This window comes from Delphinapterus leucas, chromosome 3 (assembly GCF_059928025.1).
Source record: "Delphinapterus leucas isolate spDelLeu-1000000601 "Yukka" chromosome 3, BTC_Dleu_Yukka2, whole genome shotgun sequence".
Classification (NCBI taxonomy): Eukaryota; Metazoa; Chordata; class Mammalia; order Artiodactyla; family Monodontidae; genus Delphinapterus; species Delphinapterus leucas.
In genome coordinates, this window is record NC_143131.1 from 153,223,510 (window position 1) to 153,245,883 (window position 22,374).

Genomic DNA, 22,374 nt, shown 5'->3' on the forward strand with positions numbered 1-22,374 from the left:
ACAGAAATCTATTGTATCCTGCAAATTTACCAAGTTCATGTTTGAGCTCGAATAGGTTTTTGATGGTGTCTTTCAGATTTTCTATGTATCATGCCATCTGCAAACAGTGACAGTTTTACTTTTTCCTTTCCATTTTGGAGTCCTTTTATTTATTTGTTCTTGTCTGATTGCTGTGGCTAGGACTTCCAAAACTCTGTTCAATAAAAGTGGTGAGAGTGGGCATCCTTGTCTTGTTCCTGATCTTAGGGGAAATGCTTTCAGCTTTTCACCATTGAGTATGTTAGCTATGGGCTTGTCATATATGGCCTTTATTATGTTGAGGTATGTTCCCTCTATGCCCACTTTCTGGAGAGTTTTTACCATGAATGGATATTGAATTTTTTCAAAAGCTTTTTCTGCATCTGTTGAGGTGATCGTATGGTTTTTAGTCTTCAGTTTGTTACTGTGATGATAAGAGACCTAAGACAGCTACAGAGGCTAAGTGACCTTTCCTTCCCTGAATGGGTAGGTATCCTTGTTCTGCCTTCTAATTGAGTTAGTATCTGAGGAAAGAACTGCCAGGTGTCATTTAGTTCACAATACACTGCTGTGGCAATATAGAAATGAATTTGCCTAAGTCATTTGGCTTTTCTCAATTATAGTAAATGAATATACTGAATGAATACTTCAACTTAAGGAAATGCTCTTAAAAATATATTAATGTAGGCAACTTCAGTGGAGAACTGAAAACAAAACAAAACATTCAGGTAAAGGGTTGAAATAAAAGTACACTCAGTTGTATCCAGTTTCCTCTTGTAAATCTCTCTTTTTCATTTGAGTGGACAGTCACTTGAGAATATCTGACTTGGGGCTAAGGCAATCTAAGCCTTCTTGGCCACACTGTATTCTCTTATGTCATTTACTAAAGACACCAGTTGGGTTGCTGAAAAAAGCGTGGGAAAAATCAATCCCTCACATCCAAAGGGCGGCTCTTGAAAATATGTGGGTTGTTGTAGTTATTTTGCTCTTCTGGCCTCAGAAGTTCTAATCTTAACCTTAGCCCCTCATGGAGAGAGACTTTGTAAACCAATTGCCACATTACTCATTATGTGACTGTTGAAAAAAGAGAAACCCAGCTCTTTTCCTGTGCTTTCAACCAGTTATCTTCTTCAAAAATCTGTTTGGATTGTTATACCTTAATCTTGCCTGGCAAGGGACTTACGGGAAGGTTCTTATTGTTTGAAAGTTTGGTGCCAGTATCTGCAAAGAAAGAAGAAAGATGTGTTTATCAAACATCCCAATAGTGAAGGTGTGTGAAAGCAACTTTTGAAAAGGTTAAACTGTCAGAGTTTAGCCGTATTATTACATTTTATTTTATTCATTGAAAATAAATAATTATCAATGAATCCTTTCTAGATGTTCTAGTTTCCCAAAGTTCCCTGCATTCACATTCTAAGAGGAAAAAATGGTATTTTAAGTCACTGCTCTCCACCTTATATTATTTATAATCACTCCTCGTGACCTCTTCCTTCCAAGAAACGTGATCCTGAGAAGTGTCCTTTGTTTGTCTTTGTGGAATAAGTGATGAGGATGCATCCTGGAGACCTGTGAGATGTTCAACTTGTGGCATAATGAAACTAGGATGGAGAGTTGTGGAAAGATCTGGAAAGGTGGCTGGTAGAGTGTGGCCAGATGTGGGAGAAGAGAGACGTACAGAGAGAGGGAGAGGAAATTTTCAGAGGGAGAAAATGAAACAAATAATTAAATAAGTTTTGTTGTGTGGTGTGGGATGCAAGCCTTTCTCTCCCCCTTTCCTTCACAATGTCTTTGTTAAAGACTGTGTTTTTCATTAGTTTTACTAAGATAGGATTTGCCGTTTTGTTTGGATACTGAGAATGGACCCATGGAAACAGTTACATTTGGGTTATCTCTGACTGTCTTTAATGAAGAACGTAAATATTGGCCACACTATCTATGCACATGCTATCACCATGCCTTTTTTGTTCTCTGTTCATATATCTAAGTCCTCTTCTTTCTTTAAGGCCAATCTCAAATCTCATCTGAAATGTACATTTATTGATAGATTCAACCCATAATGAACTGTCCCTTCTTTGTCCTCCTTAGGCTCTGATTATTTATAAAAACTCATTTTTGAACTTAGAAGCTGTCCAATATGATATATTAGTTATTTCACCAGCATGTGTTATATCCTCAACACAATTATACGCTTTTGTGGGGCTGGGATCGTACATTCTGTAATTTTTCTCAGTACTTACACTTACTTTGATAAAAAGCGCATTCATTCATCTAAACATCATTTATTGGGTGTTAATTAAATATCTCAACTCAGTAAATATTGTTTGAATGAATGCATGCATGAATGAGGGAGTGTGCAATAGGTAGCCTAATGTACCGCCCAATGTGAGAAAACCAAAAACATAAACACAAAAGCAAGCCAAAAAGTGGACCAGGACTTTCTGTAAGATATCCTGCTTTTTGTTGGATGATGCCATGAAAATCAAGATGCTCCTGAAAGGTCTTAATAGCTGACCAAGAATAGTAAACAATTGAAATTCTCTCAGGCTTCTTCAACCCTATCACTGGACACATTTATACCTCTCAGGAATGATATTAAAAGAAGAGATTAATAAAGCTTTTATAGATGAGTTGATAAATCTCTAAAGATTTAAGTCTTCATTGCCTCCTAGGTTTTCTCTATTTTGGGTTTCCAAAAGATTTCAATAAACCACAGGATAATTAAAAATTAGACATTCTCTTTCTTACCTTGATGTTTTTTGATGGTAAACACCTTTTTATTGTCTCCATAGTGCTGCCCAATTTCCACCAGTACAGTACTTAAGTGAATTTTGCTCTGGATGGTCGGATATATAAGATGTAAACGAATTGTTCGTATATGTTTTAGAATTCTTCAAAAGGGCCTGGCCATGGAAATGCATTGAATATTACTTAAATAACTAAAGTAACTTCCTCAGAATTACTATTCTGTTCTGGTTAGGATACTCTCTGCTCTGGTTTGTTAAAATTTCCCTTTAGAGTGGTTTTAATTTTGTTTCTGATAGGGTCCTAGGATTTATTGCCACACCCATCCTGCATCTGTTTTTCTTTGAATTACTCTCCTTGCAGTTTCTGATTCATACAGGGCCTTACAGGTTAGTGACAACCTGGCCATCACAACGCTGGGAAGGACAGGCCTACTTTTCAGAGGTGTTGATGTTTTCTGTAGCTGAAGGTTTTCAAGAGATATCAATCTTCCTCACCACCGCCCTTGGCCCTCTTAATGGACTAAGCAGTTCCTCATGAAATTTCTGTAGGATATCTGTACCAACTTCTCAATATTGTTCCATCCTGAGTCTAAATTCCTGGCCTCAAGGTAATGTTAGATTTCTAGCTCCAGCCCCTATTTACATAAGGCCTATACTAAGGAACGGAACCCACAGACATCAGTCCGCTCTTCTTTCTCTGGATTTAATTTCTCTGTTACTTTCTGAAACATGCAGGTGTTCCTTTCTTTCTTTTAATCTCAGCTAGGTGCTTTTAACTTGTTCAAAATTGACCCAGAATTTACATGTGTCTCCAGTAAGAGTACATTAAATTGAGCTTAGTCTGCTATTCTACTGGCATGTTTGAGATCCAGATAATTTGCTACTTAACTGGATTCAATGACCTGTATATTTCAGGCATCTAAAACTCACCATGTTCCAAATTTCCCTCCTTATAGTTAGTAATTTTCTTGGGAATCTGGATGACATTAAATGGAATAAAGTTAGTGAGTGGCCCAGGAATGCCTGAAAGTTTGTTTGTCAGAGTGGCCAGGGAAAGTGAAGCAAGGAAGAAAAGCAAATGAAAAACAGAATCACATTATTATGGCTGAGTTTACTCCCAGGATTCCATGCAGAGCTCTCTGTAGACCTGGGTTGGGTTATAACTTATGCCAGAGCTCTACGTGGGGCTGACACCATCTCATGCCAAGCTCTCAGTTCTGGGCTAACGTCATCTCTGGTCCACTCTGTGGAGTGGAAACTTTGGAGGAATGGCCAATGTGTTCCGCGGCATAGGAAGAGGGAAATTGTGAATGTGACTTTCTAAATTGTGGAGGAACTAACCACTGTAAATGTGCCTTGAACTATGTTGTTTAATTTGACCAGTCAGATCAATGACTTTCCCCTTGAATGAAATGCTGCTACGTATATGAGCAGAAAAACAAAACTGGTATAAGGAAGAGATAGCTAGTGGGAAGCAGCCGCATAGCACAGGGAGATGCGCTCGGTGCTTTGTGACCACCTAGAGGGGTGGGATAGGGAGGGTGGGAGGGAGGGAGATGCAAGAGGGAGGAGATATGGGGACATATGTATAACTGATTTACTTTGTTATAAAGCAGAAACTAACACACCATTGTAAAGCAATTATACTCCAATGAAGATGTTTAAAAAAAAAACTGGTATAAGGAGATGGAGAGACTGGGAGTCTTATTTTCCCACCAATTAACTTTGCCTCTGACCATGACCTTCCCTTTGAGTCTCCTAGACCTTGGGGATGATCGCAGCCCCTTGGGTTGGGTGACGGCAACCCCATCTTCACTAGAACCTCTATAGTTAACTTTGATTTTTCCCACTCCGTCTATCCATCCCATGTATGCAGTCAGACATTTGATCTTGGACTTTTCCTGACAAAATATGCTTGAATATAACCATTTCTTTTCACTCCCACTGCTACTGCTATTGTCACTGCCTTAACTAGGGCTTTATCTTTAAGTTCTTTATATAAATATATAAATATCTATATGTAAATATAACATACAAATAAATAAAATATAATATTAATTCTGATGATTTTGAAGTCTTTTCTTGATAAAGACTTTTCCTGATAAAGATACACAATATCTTATATAAATATTTTTGTATTATCTGTTCTTTTCTTAGAATTTTAGCCATATGATTCTATCTCTTGGTTTGTCTAGAACTTTTTGATTGAATGCTGGCTATTTCATTTGGCTTTTTTTGTTTTTCTCAGTGGAAACGTTGTTTTGCTTCAAAATATTTTATTCTACCTGGAAGTAGCAAATCTTCAAATTACAATTTTTTAAATGCTTTCAAATATCAATACTATAGGTGTCACAAAATCTAGAAAAATGACATTTAAAAATTAACTACTGCCAGATGTGTCTCTATAAAACTTTTCCCCCACTCTTTTAGCTATATATTCTTTAACTGCCTCCTCATACGACAGTTTATGTATTTTCGAAATAAAATTTTAAGAAATAAACTTTGCAGTTTTTAGACATAGGTTTCTTGTAACATGGTTGATTAGAATTTGCTTCTAGTTATGAATAGTTTAGAAAAGTTTATTTCAGCTTCACAATTTATTATTGATAATGTCACATTAATTTTCATTGTTAACTTTGAGAAAACCTCTATGGATTACTTCCTCATAAGTATTTACTATTATAAATGCATTACTGATTTCAGTACTGCTATAGGTCTGTGCATTACAGGGATTCTGATAAAATACACCATTCCATTACACACATTGTTGATGGAGTATATTCATTTATTTATTTATTTTTGGCTGTGTTGGGTCTTCGTTGCTGTGCGCAGGCTTTCTCTACTTGCAGGGACTGGGGGCCACTCTTCGTTGCGGTGCACAGGCTTCTCACTGCGGTGGCTTCTCTTGTTGCAGAGCACGGGTGCTAGGCACGGAGGCTTCAGTAGTTGTGGCTCGCAGGCTCAATAGTCGTGGCTCACGGGCTCTAGAGCGCAGGTTCCGTAGTTGTGGCACACCGGCTTAGTTGCTCCGTGGCATGTGGGATCTTCCCGGACCAGGGCTCGAACCCTTGTCCCCTGCATTGGCAGGTGGCTTCTTAACCACTGCGCCATCGGGGAAGCCCCTGGAGTATATTCCTGACAGAAGAAAATTTCCGTTTTGACTAAGCATTGATGAGAGCTGAATCTTTGACTTATCTTTCACATGCCTGATGATTGAAATAATTTTCCACAGAATAGCTTCTGGTTTTGTACTTTTCAGTTGTTTTTTTCTTCTTCAAACGCACATGCTTTGAGAGCTGTGAAGTGCAAGACATGGCTATATTGTAAGGTGGTTTTTGTCCTTATGCTTCTGTGTCTTGTGCTAGGTTAAGTCAGTAGAGTAGTCAGTATGAGTACTGGAAGTTATTCCTGTAATGGGATAGTATATAGTCAATTACATACGGCGGTGTCTGAAAATCACATAATAGCCTCACTTAAAACATCTCCTTAGGGGTTCCCTGGTGGCACAGCGGTTGAGAGTCCACCTGCCGACGCAGGGGACACGGGTTCGTGTCCCGGTCCGGGAAGATCCCACATGCCGCGGAGCGGCTAGGCCCGTGAGCCATGGCCGCTGAGCCTGTGCGTCCAGAGCCTGTGCTCCACAACGGGAGAGGCCACAACAGTGAGAGGCCCGCGTACCACAGAAAAAAGAAAATCTCCTTAGCCAGATTTCAAAAAAGCCTGTGGCCATTCCAATATGATCCAACATAGCGGAATATGATAGAAGGAAAATTGGCAAAGAAAGAGACGCTGGTCTTACCTGATGGAAGTTAAAATATCTCACTTTTGACAATTTTGCAAAAACTTATAATTCCATGAACTAATTCCTAGGGTTCTTCATAGGAACTAAAAAGGAACCCATAGAGTTGTGGAACAACAATAGAAGCTGCTGTGATGAGAAGCCCGGGCACCGCAACAAAGAGTAGCCCCCGCTCGCCGCAACTAGAGAAAGTCTGCACGCAGCATTGAAGACCCAACGCAGCCAAAATAAAAATAAATAAAGATAAATAGATTTATTTTTAAAAAAGTAATACTCGGGTTTGAGGCATGAGAAATATGATGAGGAGAAATTAGCTAATCCTTTCAGAACTTTTAAAATATCAAACTCAGTCTCTAAGATTTGAGCATTATATACAACGTTGGTTACTTATTAGTGGTTTGGGAAGGCCAATTTAAAATTTTCTGATCTTACTGTATTGAAATACACGGCCCTAATGTTTTCCACATTGACTACGTGAATGATGAAGTAAAGTCAATCATGTATTTCCTTTCCAACTGGACAGAAAACAAAAATTTAAAAAGTGTTTGGACTACTGACTTTTGATTTCTTCTAAGGCAAGTGTATAGGTAATTTTTATTCCCTGATTAGGAGAAAAATGGTGGAAGAGGGCAGGGTTAAGAATTAAGATTTCAAGAGCGTGAGAGGTAGATGGCCAACCAGAGTTCCTAAGGTTCGGTGCCTGTAACTGTTGCCGCCGCTTAAGCCTGCCAAAGCAGTGGTACGGCTGCTGCCCTCGTATTTGCTACCTCTGGAAACATTCTTGCCAGTAGTGGCGGCAGCGGGACTCAATTACCCCCTTTTCTCACTCTCTCCAGAAGCTCCAGATGGCGTCTTCTGTGGGCAACGTGGCCGACAGCACAGAACCAACGAAACGTATGCTTTCCTTCCAAGGGTTAGCTGAGTTGGCACATCGAGAATATCAGGCAGGAGATTTTGAGGCAGCTGAGAGACGCTGCATGCAGCTGTGGAGACAAGAGCCTGACAATACTGGAGTACTTTTATTACTTTCATCTCTACACTTCCAGTGTCGAAGGCTGGACAGATCTGCCCACTTTAGTACTCTGGCAATTAAACAGAACCCTCTTCTGGCAGAAGCCTATTCGAATTTGGGGAATGTGTACAAGGAAAGAGGGCAGTTGCAGGAAGCAATGGAGCATTACCGGCATGCATTGCATCTCAAGCCAGATTTCATCGACGGTTATGTTAACCTGGCAGCCGCTTTGGTAGCAGCAGGCGACATGCAAGGGGCAGTACAAGCTTACGTCTCTGCTCTTCAGTGCAATCCTGATTTGTACTGTGTTCGCAGTGACCTGGGGAACCTGCTCAAAGCCCTGGGTCGCTTGGAAGGAGCCAAGGCATGTTATTTGAAAGCAGTGGAGACGCAACCGAACTTTGCAGTAGCTTGGAGTAATCTTGGCTGTGTTTTCAATGCACAAGGGGAGATTTGGCTTGCAATTCATCACTTTGAAAAGGCTGTCACCCTTGACCCCAATTTTCTGGATGCTTATATCAATTTAGGAAATGTCTTGAAAGAGGCACGGATTTTTGACAGAGCTGTGGCAGCTTACCTTTGTGCCCTAAGCTTGAGCCCAAATCATGCAGTGGTACGTGCCAACCTGGCTTGTGTATACTATGAGCAAGGCCTGATGGATCTGGCAATAGACACCTACAGGCGAGCTATTGAATTGCAACCACATTTCCCTGATGCTTACTGCAACCTAGCCAACGCTCTGGAAGAGAAGGGCCGTGTTGCCGAAGCAGAAGATTGTTATAATACAGCTCTGCGGCTGTGCCCCACCCATGCAGACTCTCTGAATAACCTGGCCAATATCAAAGGAGACCAGGGAAACATTGAAGAGGCAGTTCGCTTGTATCGTAAAGCATTAGAAGTCTTCCCAGAGTTTGCTGTTGCCCATTCAAATTTAGCAAGTGTATTGGAGCAGCAGGGAAAACTGCAGGAAGCTCTGATGCATTATAAGGAGGCTGTTCGAATCAGTCCTACCTTTGCTGACGCCTACTGTAACATGGGAAACACTCTAAAGGAGATGCAGGATGTTCAGGGAGCCTTGCAGTGTTATACTCGTGCCATTCAGATTAACCCTGCACTTGCGGATGCCCACAGCAATCTGGCTTCCATTCACAAGGATTCAGGGAATATTCCAGAAGCAATTGCTTCTTATCGCACTGCTCTGAAGCTTGAACCTGACTTTCCTGACGCTTATTGTGATTTGGCTCATTGCCTGCAGATTGTCTGTGATTGGACAGACTATGATGAGCGAATGAAGAAGTTGGTCAGCATTGTGGCTGACCAGCTGGAGAAGAATAGGTTGCCTTCTGTGCAGCCTCATCATAGTATGCTGTATCCTCTTTCTCATGGCTTCAGGAAGGCTATTGCTGAGAGCCATGGGAACCTCTGCTTGGATGAGATCAGTGTCCTTCATAAACCACCGTACGAACATCCAAAAGACTTGAAGCTCAGTGATGGTCGACTGCGTGTAGGATACGTGAGTTCTGACTTTGGGAATCATCCTACTTCTCACCTTATGCAGTCTATTCCAGGCACGCACAATCCTGATAAATTTGAGGTCTTCTGTTATGCCCTGAGCCCAGATGATGGCACAAACTTCCGAGCGAAGGTGATGGCAGAAGCCCATCATTTCATTGATCTTTCTCAGATTCCATGCAATGGGAAAGCAGCTGATCGCATCCATCAAGATGGTATACACATCCTTGTAAATATGAATGGTTATACCAGGGGTGCTCGAAATGAACTCTTTGCTCTCAGGCCAGCTCCTATTCAGGCAATGTGGCTGGGCTACCCTGGGACCAGTGGCGTGCTTTTCATGGATTATATCATCACTGATCAGGAAACTTCACCTGCTGAAGTTGCTGAGCAGTATTCTGAGAAACTGGCTTATATGCCCCATACTTTCTTTATTGGTGATCATGCCAATATGTTCCCCCACCTGAAGAAGAAAGCAGTCATCGATTTTAAGTCCAATGGGCACATTTATGACAATCGGATTGTGCTGAATGGCATCGACCTCAAAGCATTTCTTGATAGTCTCCCAGATGTGCAAATTGTCAAGATGAAATGTCCTGATGGAGGAGACACCGCAGACAGCAGTAATACAGCTCTTAATATGCCTGTCATTCCTATGAATACTATTGCAGAGGCAGTTATTGAAATGATTAACAGAGGACAAATTCAGATAACAATTAATGGATTCAGTCTTAGCAATGGACTGGCAACTACCCAGATCAACATTAAGGCTGCCACTGGAGAGGAGGTTCCCCGTACCATTATTGTAACCACACGTTCTCAGTACGGGTTACCGGAAGATGCCATTGTGTACTGTAACTTCAATCAGTTATATAAAATTGACCCATCTACTTTGCAGATGTGGGCAAATATTCTGAAGCGTGTTCCCAATAGTGTACTGTGGCTGTTGCGTTTTCCAGCAGTAGGAGAACCTAATATTCAACAGTACGCACAAAATATGGGCCTTCCCCAGAACCGTATCATTTTTTCACCTGTTGCTCCTAAAGAGGAACATGTTCGGCGAGGCCAGCTGGCTGATGTCTGCTTGGACACTCCACTCTGTAATGGACACACCACAGGGATGGATGTCCTTTGGTCAGGGACACCCATGGTGACTATGCCAGGAGAGACTCTTGCTTCCCGAGTTGCAGCTTCCCAGCTCACTTGTTTAGGCTGTCTTGAGCTTATTGCTAAAAATAGTCAAGAATATGAAGACATAGCTGTGAAACTGGGAACTGATCTAGAATACCTGAAGAAAATTCGTGGCAAAGTCTGGAAGCAGAGAACATCTAGCCCTCTGTTCAACACCAAACGATACACAATGGACCTAGAGCGGCTCTATCTACAGATGTGGGAGCATTACGCAGCTGGCAACAAACCTGATCACATGATTAAGCCTGTTGAAGTCACTGAGTCGGCCTAAATAATGACTGTGTGCACAGGAGAATTACCCTGTACCTGAGCCTCAACCTTCTGGGGGAAAGGGAACTACTTTTTCCTTATCCGTACAATACCATGTTGCAGATGGGTGACAGACAATGATAAGAAATAGCACAGCCAGACTTGCTTCCTGCATGATCATGATCGTGATAGGGAGAGACACAAGAGATGGGAAACTGCTGTTCCACAAGGAGTCTCCATAGAATTTTGCAGCAGCCAGGTGTCTGGAAGGTCTGGAAGGTAAGTCTGGAAGGTCTGATCTCCCTTGGTCTTCCATGGGATGGATGGTTAGTGTGGAAGGGAGATAGAGATTGCCCAGCCGTTTTGTGATTATCATGGATTGATTGAGTCTTCTGGATTAATATTTTTCTTTATATTTTGGGTATTGGAGCTTTTAAAAATGTTTGGTTTCAGGTATTTTTATTCATGTGAAGTGTATATGATTCTCTTGAGATAAGGTTTTAAGCTAAAATATTCCTTGTTTTAGTTTCTGAACTCTACAGATAAATGGGGACTTTGCTGCTGTAGTCTTTTTATAGGTTTTATAAACCACTTGAGCCTACATCAGTCATTTTAGTTTGTGACATAATGTTTGGAACTATCAGTGCTTTGTTGGTTTATAGATGATGGCTTAAATTCTTTTCCTGGTCCGTTTCCTTCTTCCCTTCCCCCCACTTTAAAAATTCTCCTGTAACTTGGCGAAGAAAAAACCAAGTCTGATTCAAAACCTCCCAGAGTGTTTCTCTTAAACACATCTTCTGATGCCAAATGAAGTTTCTTAGGAGCGATTATTAATTCTGAAGGGCACAGTTGTGGTACTGTCACTGATGATAATAATAATGGATTTTTGGCCTAGAGTTTTGACCTATTTCACCAGTGTTTTACCGTTGACTGCCCCTCTATGCTGCTTCCAAAAGTGATAGTGTGTGTTAAGATTTTTACTTTCATTGCTAAAGTTTGTTTTTTTTTTTAGTGGGTCCTGTCCTTCCTTTTTCTTTCAGCAGAAATGAAATCCCAGGTAAGTATAAGTATTCAAATATTTGATCAGTAAGTCACAGTTATCTCCAGTACATTAAATAACTTTCATCAAAAAACATGTTATAGGTAAAAAGCTCTGAAGGACCAGCTATGTATATGATAATTATGTTTCAGACCTTCTAGGGTATTATATATAATAACTTGTCTTCTGGACGTGGTCTTGAAGTCTTTATGGATTCAGCCTCAGTAGTAGCGAACTGCACTGCTACTTGGTTTGGAGTACAAATTAGACTTTAGCCCTCCTGGAGGCTGAGTTTTTGGTACTGAAAACCATAGGAATGAAATTATTGTATTTCAACAAAGGATCGAGGGCTTGAGGCTTAAACAAGGCAACATATGTTTGGGAAGCAGTCAGCCTTGAGAGCAGGTAAGGACATGCCAGGCATGCGGCCGCTGCTCGAAGGGACTGTCCCTACTTGTTCCCCTCCTTGTTCCATTCCATGGGAGATAAATCACCAGGGCCCAGAGATCAGAAAGAATGTAAAATGAGACAAACAAAGCTGTCTCCCCCCTGCACATGCAGGTTATTTTTGATGCTTCTGGTTTTATGGGTTTTCTCCCAGGGAATTTAACCTTGAGCCGAGACAGTCTGTAGATAATGTAAACCACCATCTGGCCACCTTCCGATTTCTAGTCTATATAATCTGCAACTGTAGCATAATAAAATTTGCCTTGCAACCATCAGTTGTCTTGGTCCTTCTGACCCCATCCGTCGGTGCTACTTCAGTTCCTTACCCCTTCCCTTCTGACCCTGGGCGGTGAGATCCTCTTTCTCCGGCTGGTCCGCGGCAAGTGGCACTCGAACAGGGACCTGAAGCGTGAAGGCAATTAAAAGAAAAAGAAAGTGCAGGTAAGAGAACCCTTATGCAAAATATGTGTGGCCACCAGTAAAAGTGAAACTAATAGAGGCATAAGGCAATAGTCAGAAGTAAAATAAGATGGGGCAGAAGGGCTCAAAGGAGTGTGAATTATTTGCTCAGGTTTTACTTTCGATGCTTAAAGCTCGGGGTAATAAAGTTTCTACCTCACAGTTGACTGAATTTTTACAGCATATCCATGGTGTATCTCCCTGGTTTCCTGATGGCAGCTCTGTTGACATAGAAATCTGGCAGAAAGTTGGAGAAGATTTAAAAAATTATTATGAGTCTCGAGGGCCTACTCATACTCCTGTTGTTACATATAGTTTGTGGACTCTGATAAAAATATGTTTAGATTCTTCTCATGATAGTGTTGATTTGAATGTAAAGTCAGAAAGACATAAGCCTCTGACAGAAGGAGAGACTGTATTATCAGCTACTGTGTCGCCACTTCCTAAACCGAAAGAGCTAATTAATTTAAATATTTTAGATGAAAAGGAACATTTGGACTTAACAGATGAGGCTTTTAAACATAAAAGAGAGAAATATCCTGAGGATGATTTTCTAATGGCTATGATAGATAAGTCAGTGAAAAAGCTGCAGGTTAATAAGGACTGTCTTCCTCAAAAATCTACATCTGTAAAAATGCTCAGTCCCTTGCAGCGCGCTGTACGAGGAGCAATAAAACGAGGAGAAGATCCTATTTTCCGTTGTCCCGTCATAGAAAGACCTGATTCTAATAATCCTCAACAAGCTACTAAGGAGCATCAGTCTCTCCCTTTTAAAGTTTTGAAAGATTGAAAATCTGCCTGTGCTCAATATGGGCCCACTGCTCCTTTTCCTACTGCTATGGTTGACAGGAGAAGCTCTTCCCCCCCGCCGATTGGAAGTCTATTGCACGAGCTTGTTTAAATGGTGGAGATTATTTAATATGGAAGTTTGATTTTTATGAACGGGCTGCTGAACAAGCAGAAAAGAATGCTGCCCATAATATTCCAGTTGATTATCATATGCTGATTGGGGAAGGACAATATCTTTCTTTACAAGATCAATTAACTTATCCCTTTGTTGCTTATCCTCAAATAAATCATTTGGCATTACAAGCCTGGAGGAAATGACCTTCTACACACAAAACTGAGGATCTTTCAACAATTAGACAGGGACCTGATGAACCATATGCTGATTTTGTAGATAGATTGTCACAGGCGGTGGGGAGACTCATTGTGGACGGACTCACTGGTACAATTGTAGTTAAGCAGCTTGCTTTTGAGAATGCTAATAATGCATGTCAGGCTGCGATTCGACCTTGGAGAAAACGGGGAACATTGGAGGATTATATTCGCCTTTGTGCAGACATTGGGCCTACTTACATACAGGGTGCTGCTGTGGCTGCAGCATTAACTAAAGTGGGGTTTAAAAACAGTCAAAAGAAAACAAAGACTTGTTTTAAATGCGGAAAGGCAGGTCATTTTGCTAGAGAATGTAGATCTTTTAATTCTAACCCTAGTCCTTCCTTCCCTACTCAAAAACCTCCAGATGGTCAGAAAATCCCTGGTTTATGCCCTAAATGCAACAGGGGAAAACATTGGGCACAAGATGGTTGCTCAGTGGCCCACAAGGATGGGCCACCACTGTCGGGGAACTCCTCCCGGGGCCTTCCCCGGCCCCAACAAATAATAAGGGCAATGTCTGTGTATCCTCCTCAAATTATCAATCAGACATTAACCAAAAACAAAAACATACAATATCCTCGCTCTCCAGAGCAACACCAGGAAGCGCAGGACTGGAGCTCAGTACCTCCGCCCGATATGTATTAACTCCTGAAATGGGTCCTCAGGCCCTCTCTACGGGCATCTGTGGACCTTTACCCAAGGGTTTGATGGGACTGTTATTGGGAAGAAGTAGTGTCACCATGAAAGGTTTAACTATTATGCCAGGAGTCACAGATTCTGACTACGAAGGAGAAATAAAAGTCATGGCACAAACTATTAAAAATATAATAACTATTTCTCCTGGTGATAAAATTGCACAATTGCTACTTTTGCCCTTTGTACCTCATGGACAAATTTGACAACATCAAAAGAGAGAAACAAAGGCTTTTGGATCGTCTAATGCTGCCTACTGGATTCAGAAGATAGGGAAAGAACGTCCAGAAATGAAATGAACCATTAATGGAAAGGTTTTTTCAGGTTTGTTAGACACTGGAGCTGATGTCTCTGTTATGACGCAGATACACTGGCCTAAACATTGGCCCATTAGTCCTACTATTACAGAACTTCACGTAATAGGACAAAGCTCTTCTCCTATGCAAAGTAGTCAGTTTTTATTATGGCAAGATAGTGAGGGCCATTCAGGATACTTCCAGCCTTATGTTTTGCCTGGGCTGCCTTTAAACCTCTGGGGCCGAGATATATTAAAAGAAATGGGAGTATTACTTTATAGTCCAAACTTTCAAGTCTCTAATATGATGTTGGATCAAGGATTTCTTCCCACAAAAGGGCTGGGAACAAATCAACAAGGAACTGTCTATCCTATTGATGTGATAATAAAAAATGATAGACTAGGTCTGGGTTTTTCTTAGGAGCCTTGGATTCTCCTCCACTCACTGCTGATCCAATTACTTGGCTGACTGATGACCCTGTATGGGTGGACCAGTGGCTCCTCACAAAGGAGAAATTAGAAGCTGCAGAACAATTAGTACTGGAACAATTAGGGCATTTAGAAATTTCCAGTAGTCCTTGGAATACTCCTATTTTTATTATCAAGAAAAAATCTGGAAAATATAGGTTATTACAGGATCTAAGAGCTGTTAATAAAACTATGCTAATAATGGGAGCTCTTCAACCAGGCCTACCCTCTCCAACAGCCATACCACACAATTATCATCTTTTAGTTATAGATTTAAAAGATTGTTTTTTCACTATTCCTTTGTTTCCTGAAGATAGAAAACATTTTGCTTTTAGCTTGCCTTCCTTAAATTTTAAGGAAGCCATGAGGAGATTTCAATGGGAAGTATTGCCTCAGGGCATGGCAAATAGTCCTACATTATGCCAAAAATATGTGGCTCAGGCCTTGACTCCTGTGAGAAAAAGGTTTCCATCGTTATATCTCATACATTATATGGATGATATACTTTTAGCCACTGATAATATTTCTTTATTAGAGACTGCTTTTCAGTTTTTACAACAGTCCTTGCAATCATTTGGCTTGGTCATTGCCTCAAAAAAAATTCAAAGACAATCTCCATTTTTATATTTGGGAAAATACATTGATAAGACTACTATTAGGCCTCAAAAACTGCAAATTCGAGTTGATAATTTAAAAACATTAAATGATTTTCAAAAATTACTTGGAGATATTAATTGGCTAAGGCCTTCCTTAAAACTTACTACTGCTCAATTACAGCCTTTCTTTGATGTTCTTAAAGGTGACTCAGATCCTTCTTCTTCACGCTCTATGACTCCAGAAGGATTTCAAGCTTTACAGATAGTCAATAGATCTATCAGTTCTACACAATTAACTAGGATTCATACTCACCTTCCAATTTTCTTCATAATTTGTCCAACTCCTCATGTGCCTACTGCCGTCTTATGGCAAACTGTTGGAATTATTGAATAGATTCATATGAAAACTACACCCTCTAAAGTTATTAACCCTTATTATGAACTTATTAGTAATTTAATAATGCAAGGTAGAACTAGATGCTTACAACCTATAAGTATAGAACCTTCTCAAATTATTATCCCTTATTCAGTTAGTCAACAAAATTGCCTTTTTCAACATAGTAATGAATGGGGTCTTGCTCTTGCAGGATTTTCAGGTACCTTGGAATGCCATGACCCTGCTGATAAATTGATCCAATTCAGCAAACTTAACTCATATCTTTCCTTCTATAATTAGGCAACAGCCTGTTCCTCATGTACCTTTGGTTTTTACGGACGGTTCTTCTTCAGGAGTGGCTACTGTAATCATTGACGACGGAGCAAACCTCATTAAAGAAACTTCCTTGACTTCAGCTCCACGTGTTGAACTGTATGCTGTCATTATGGCTTTTAAACATTTGCCTTCTATATCTTTTCATTTGTTTTCTGATAGTAAATATCTTATTAGCTTATGATTTCTTCTGGAGACTGCGACATAGGACATACTAATAACCCTGAATTATCATCCTCTTTTCGTTTGCTTCAACAGCTTATTCGTTCCCACGATGGTCCTGTTGCAGGTCTGTATATCCGTGCTCATTCTAACTTGCCTGGTCCATTGACTAAACTTAATGCGACTGCAGATGTTTTAACTCGATGTAAACGTGATCTTTATCCTGTACATTTTCCTCCCAAGAATAGAGTTGAAGTTACTCCTCCTCCTCAATCTCTTTTCCCTAAAGCAGGACATGTCCCAATTTACTGTACTCCTCCTTTCCGTTCGTCATGCTGTCAAGAATGGCTAATGTACTGCATTCATTATCTTCATACTGTTGATACTCATGGTCCATGTCCTGGACACCCTCATATTACGGTAAGTTATGATCAGACTGCTTCCCAAGCAGCACAGCCGTTGCACGCTCTACACCGTCAGTCGACGGCTACATTACACACACAATCTTCCCTTACTCGTGAAGCCGCCCGACAAATTGTTAAGCAATGCCCACAATGCTTACCTCACCTTCCTGTTCCACATTATGTTGTTAATCCTCGTGGATTATTACCTAGACATTTATGGCAAATGGATGTTACTCATATCCCGTCTTTTGGGAAATGACAGTTTGTTCATGTCACTATCGATACTTACTCTGATTTCCTCTGTGCTACAGCACAGACCGGAGGAGCTACTAAACATGTTATCACTCATTTATTACACTGTTTTGCTTTCATGAACCTTCCCAAAATTATTCAAACAGATAATGGGCCCGCTGCTTTTGCAACATTTTGTAATTCATTACAAAATTACCCATATTACAGGCATTCCATATAACCCTCAAGGACAAGGTATTATAGAACGTGCAAATAGATCTTTAAAGCTAACTATTGAAAAAATAAAAAGGGGGGAATTGTCTAGAACAACACCACGTAACCTTATAAATCATGCTCTGTTTATTTTAAATGTTCTCACTGTTGACAAATTTGGCTGCTCTGCAGGGGGAAGGTTTGTGGCTGAGCCAAGATTGGCCTCTTAATCTCCGGAGGTCCTCTGGAAAGATCCGTTAACCAGCACTTGGCGTGGTCCTGATCCTGTGTTGATTTGGGGACGTGGTCACGTGTGTATCTTATCCCAGATCAGCGCCTGGACCTTGCTGGCTTCCTGAGCGCTTAGTCAAGCAAATAGATGGCTCGCCACAGCTCACCTAGTTCAGAAGATGAAGAAGCTCTGCACCTCTCCGGAAAATTTGACAGTGTTGATTCAGAAAAAGAAGAAGAAGAGGAGACCACTTGCCAGGACGACTCAAAGGAGTGATGTTCCAACTTGGGGACAAATTAAACAACTGGTTTCACGAGCTCAAGAGTCAGTGAAACAACAGAATAATCCTGTTACACCTGTAACTTTATTTTTGGTTCTGTTGGCAACCATTTCATGTGTTCCCTCTGTTAATGCAGCAACTTACTGGGCCTATGTACCTGATCCTCCACTATTACAACCCATATCTTGGTCTGAAGCACAGTTTCCTGTATTTTACAATGATAACTGTTTATGGGCCTCTTATTGGGAATATAAAACAAATCAATATGTAAATTATACTAACTGGTTTAGTACCTATCCTGTCTGTCTTAGCCCATTGCATCTGGAAACTGGATGTGTAAAGGCTATTAGTTATGAGCATACAGATGTTTATGAGGGAACGGATCAATCAATTAGTTTGTCAGGCTCTCCAGGCATCCTTCGTTTTACAGGAACCAACATTACTCTTACATGCCCGGCTACCAGCCGACGAGAGGATCTTAATGATACCATCATTTGGTATAAAATGGGCAAGCTATTAATATTAGAGGTCAAATCTCATACGCCTCACCACTTAGGGATTCCGCTATTACTATAGCCAAGGTTACAGGTGAAGATTCAGGAAATTATTTCTGTATGAAGCGTTTACTTGGAGGACAAGGGATACTTATAGCTGGACATAAGGTTACTATGCTTAACAGAAAATCAAAAAACCAATTGCCTCCTTTTATGACTGTTAACTTTCCTGGATCCAGTTTTGAACGTTGCAATGCATCTTGGAATAATAACCAAATATGGTATACTATAGATTATACCAAGGTGTCAATTCTTATCTCTTCTTTTCCCATCATAGATAGGTTTATCACATTTCAAAAGAACAGGGATATATGGAAACTAGCTCTAACTTATTCCAGTACACCTGTTAAAACTTGTGTTGCTCCTCCATATACACGTTTGTGTGGTTCTATTAACATTGGTAATTCTTCCAAAGGAGGATATAATATTAGCTGTGTTAATTGTACTTTTAGCAGTTGTATGTTCCCTTCTGCAGGAACGCAATCTGTGCTTATACTAAAGCAACCCATGTATGTTATGGTGCCTGTACATCTGAGAGAACCTTGGTATGAAGATACTGGAGTACAGGCATGGGTGGAACTCTCTAAAGCCTTGCAGAGAAGGAGACGCTTTCTTGGGTGGCTAATAGTAAGTTTACTTGCCTCGGCTGCTCTGTCTGCTACCGTGGCTACTGCCGGTCTTGCTCTTTCACAGAGTATTCATCATGCTCACTTTGCTAATCCGTTATCTCAACATACCAGTCTTGCTTTATCTTTACAAAGTCACATAGATTTACAGATTAATAACAAGTTAGGTGAATTTAAAAAGGCAATTTTGGGGATTGGAGATCAGATGGCAGCATTAAAATTGAGGATGCGTGTAGCTTGTCATGCAAAGTATACATGGATGTGTGTTACTCCTTAAAAGTACAGTGACTGTATTTGGGAATGGGAAAAAGTAAAAATGCATCTGCTGAGTGTTTGGTCAGATAATAATATTAGTCTTGATCTTAAGAAATTAAATGCTGAAATTCAGGATATACAAAATACACATCTTGTTGATGTTTCGCCAGAAGATGTAATTCAAACTTTACTGGATCATTTAAAGTGGTTAAACCCTCAGTCTTGGATTACCGGAAGGTTGTCAGGATTTATTACCCTGGCCATAATTTGCCTATTATTGATAATAATCTTCTCATGGCTGTTTCGTATCCTCATGCAACAGTATACTACTCTCGGCACTAAACTTCATGGAATTATTTTGCAGCAAAAGTTAAAACATAAAAAAGGGGGACCTGTGGGAAGCAGTCAGCCTTGAGAGCAGGTAAGGACATGCCAGGCATGCGGCCGCCGCTCGAAGGGACTGTCCCTACTTGTTCCCCTCCTTGTTCCATTCCATGGGAGATAAATCACCAGGGCCCAGAGATCAGAAAGAATGTAAAATGAGACAAACAAAGCTGTCTCCCCCCTGCACATGCAGGTTATTTTTGATGATTCTGGGTTTATGGGTTTTCTCCCAGGGAATTTAACCTTGAGCCGAGACAGTCTGTAGATAATGTAAACCACCATCTGGCAACCTTCCTTTTTCTAGTCTATATTATCTGCAACTGTAGCATAATAAAATTTGCCTTGCAACCGTCAGTTGTCTTGGTCCTTCTGACCCCATTCGTCGGTGCTACTTCAGTTCCTTACCCCTTCCCTTCTGACCCTGGGCGGTGAGATCCTCTTTCTCCGGCTGGTCCGCGGCACACATGAATATATGGTTTTGTCTTGCTGTACTGCACCTGTGCTGTCTAGTAACAGATGTTTTGTCTGCTAGTAGCGTTCTGGATTATGTCTCTCCACAGCGCTGAGGCAGTGCACCTATTCTGTAGTTGCAGCTGATGCCTGAATGTATCCTAGCTGACAAATTATTGATTAATAAGAACTTGAATTTCTGAAAGATTTGTACTGTTAACCAAAATCTGAGCAAGGAGTCTCAAATGTAATTCTTAGCCAGAATTACATGTTAATGAACCATTTAACAGTGTGAATCAAGGAACATCAGTGTAAGGATTTCTTTTAATTTATTTTTTACCTGCTTGAAATATCAGTTAAAGTTTGCCAGCTTGGTTGCAGATGAACGGACGTTTGAAGTTCACCAAACTACTTAATGTGGGATAGGATAATAGACTTCCAGCGCCCTCAAGGCTGTGACCTTGCAGCCATTTTACATAGCACATCCTCCTCCTATAGGGATGAACCTTTCCCTGGCCCGAAAAGTAGCAGCTCTGTTGAAGCTTTGCTTATTGTAACAGGCTTTTGTTTCCAGGTTACATGTCTGTGGAAGACTTAATTCTGCATAGAGATATAGATATTACTGGAAACTAATTGTTTTCTCTATTATACTCTGATTTATCAAAAAAGTAAAACATTTAAATTGTGCTACATAAATTCAGAAGTTGTCTTGCAATCTTTAAACAATAAATGAATGAGTTGCCCTTAAAAAAAAAAAAAGAATTAAGCAGTTAGGCTTTGTGGGCCTTATACAGTTTCTGTAACTTCTACGCTTTTTTCTTCAGCAACCTTTCTAAACGTGAGAACCATTATTAGCTCACAGTCCCACAGATCCAGGCTGAGAGCCTGATTTGATTTGTGGCCATTTTTTGCCGATTTCTGCTCTGCGTCCTTACTGATGCAGAGGAGGGGGACCATGTTTGAGTAATCACTTCTTTGAATCAACTATTGGTCTTCTGGGGCTTGTCCTTACTCTCCTACAGTCTTTAATCAACATGGCGTCCAGAGAAATCTTGTTAAAACATAAGTGAGATCATGTCACTTAAGTCTCCTCAATGGCTCCTTCACAGGAAAAGCAAAGTCCTCAAAGTGCGTCCACAGCCCTAGAAATGTGGGCCTCTGTTTCCTGTCTGACTGTTTCCTTCTCCTCTCCACTTTGCTCCCTCTGTTTTCCACACACTGACATCCTTTCTGCTCCTTGGATACTCCAAACCCACTCTTGCCTCATTGCCTTTCCATCTGACTGTTCCCTCTGCTTGTACTATTCACTTCCCAGATATGCACCTTGCTCCCTCTCACAACCTTAAGTTCCCTCTTATATTTTATCTTCCCCAGAAAGCCCTCATCGACCACTTAGTTTCAGATTGCAGCCTCCTCCTACCAGCTAACAATCTCCATCTCCCTTCCCTGCTTGCTGTTTTTCTCCAACACTTACCTGATATACTATTCTATCCATTTATTTAATTTTTATTTACATATTTATACTTATGATTTTTTTTTTTTTTTTTTTTTTTTTTGCGGTACGCAGGCCTCTCACTGTTGTGGCCTCTCCCATTGTGGAGCACAGGCTCCGGACACACAGGCTCAGCGGCCATGGCTCACGGGGCTAGCCGCTCCGCGGCATGTGGGATCTACCAGGACCGGGGCACGAACCCGTGTCCCCTGCATCGGCAGGGGGAATTTCAACCACTGTGCCACCAGGGAAGCCCTATACTTACGATTTTATATTTGCTTATTTACTTTTCTCTCCCCTCTCAGCTCAAGAGAGACTATATTCATCTGTGTTAATCACTGCTGTGTTTCCTGAATATGCCTATAAATCATACTGAAGAATGGTGCCTGAAATTTGGTAAGGGATCAATCAATTTTCTTGGCTGGATGAAGAAATGTGTTCATAAATTAATGAACAGATCTTCGGGGCTTCTGACTTGAGGACTAATGGGAAGAGGATGGCAAATGGTTGGGACAGGGTACTGCAAGAAGTAATATTTGGAGTACTCTGATAGCTATCCTAACAGATAAGATTGTGTTCATTTAAGTAGTTTTAATGAGAGAGCTGGGAACTAGGGACACACAGCATTAAGGTTTTTATAATGCATTCTGTAGAGTTCTTTTTAAGTCTGTACAAATATCATTGAAAATATATGCATAC

The 22,374-nt window shown here is 40.7% G+C and overlaps 1 pseudogene; it reads left to right on the plus strand.

Moving 5' to 3' along the window:
* The window catches only part of LOC149749784 (UDP-N-acetylglucosamine--peptide N-acetylglucosaminyltransferase 110 kDa subunit pseudogene), a 193,779-nt pseudogene extending 172,584 nt beyond the window's left edge, over nucleotides 1–21,195 (plus strand).
* The last annotated feature ends 1,179 nt before the right edge of the window (nucleotides 21,196–22,374 follow it).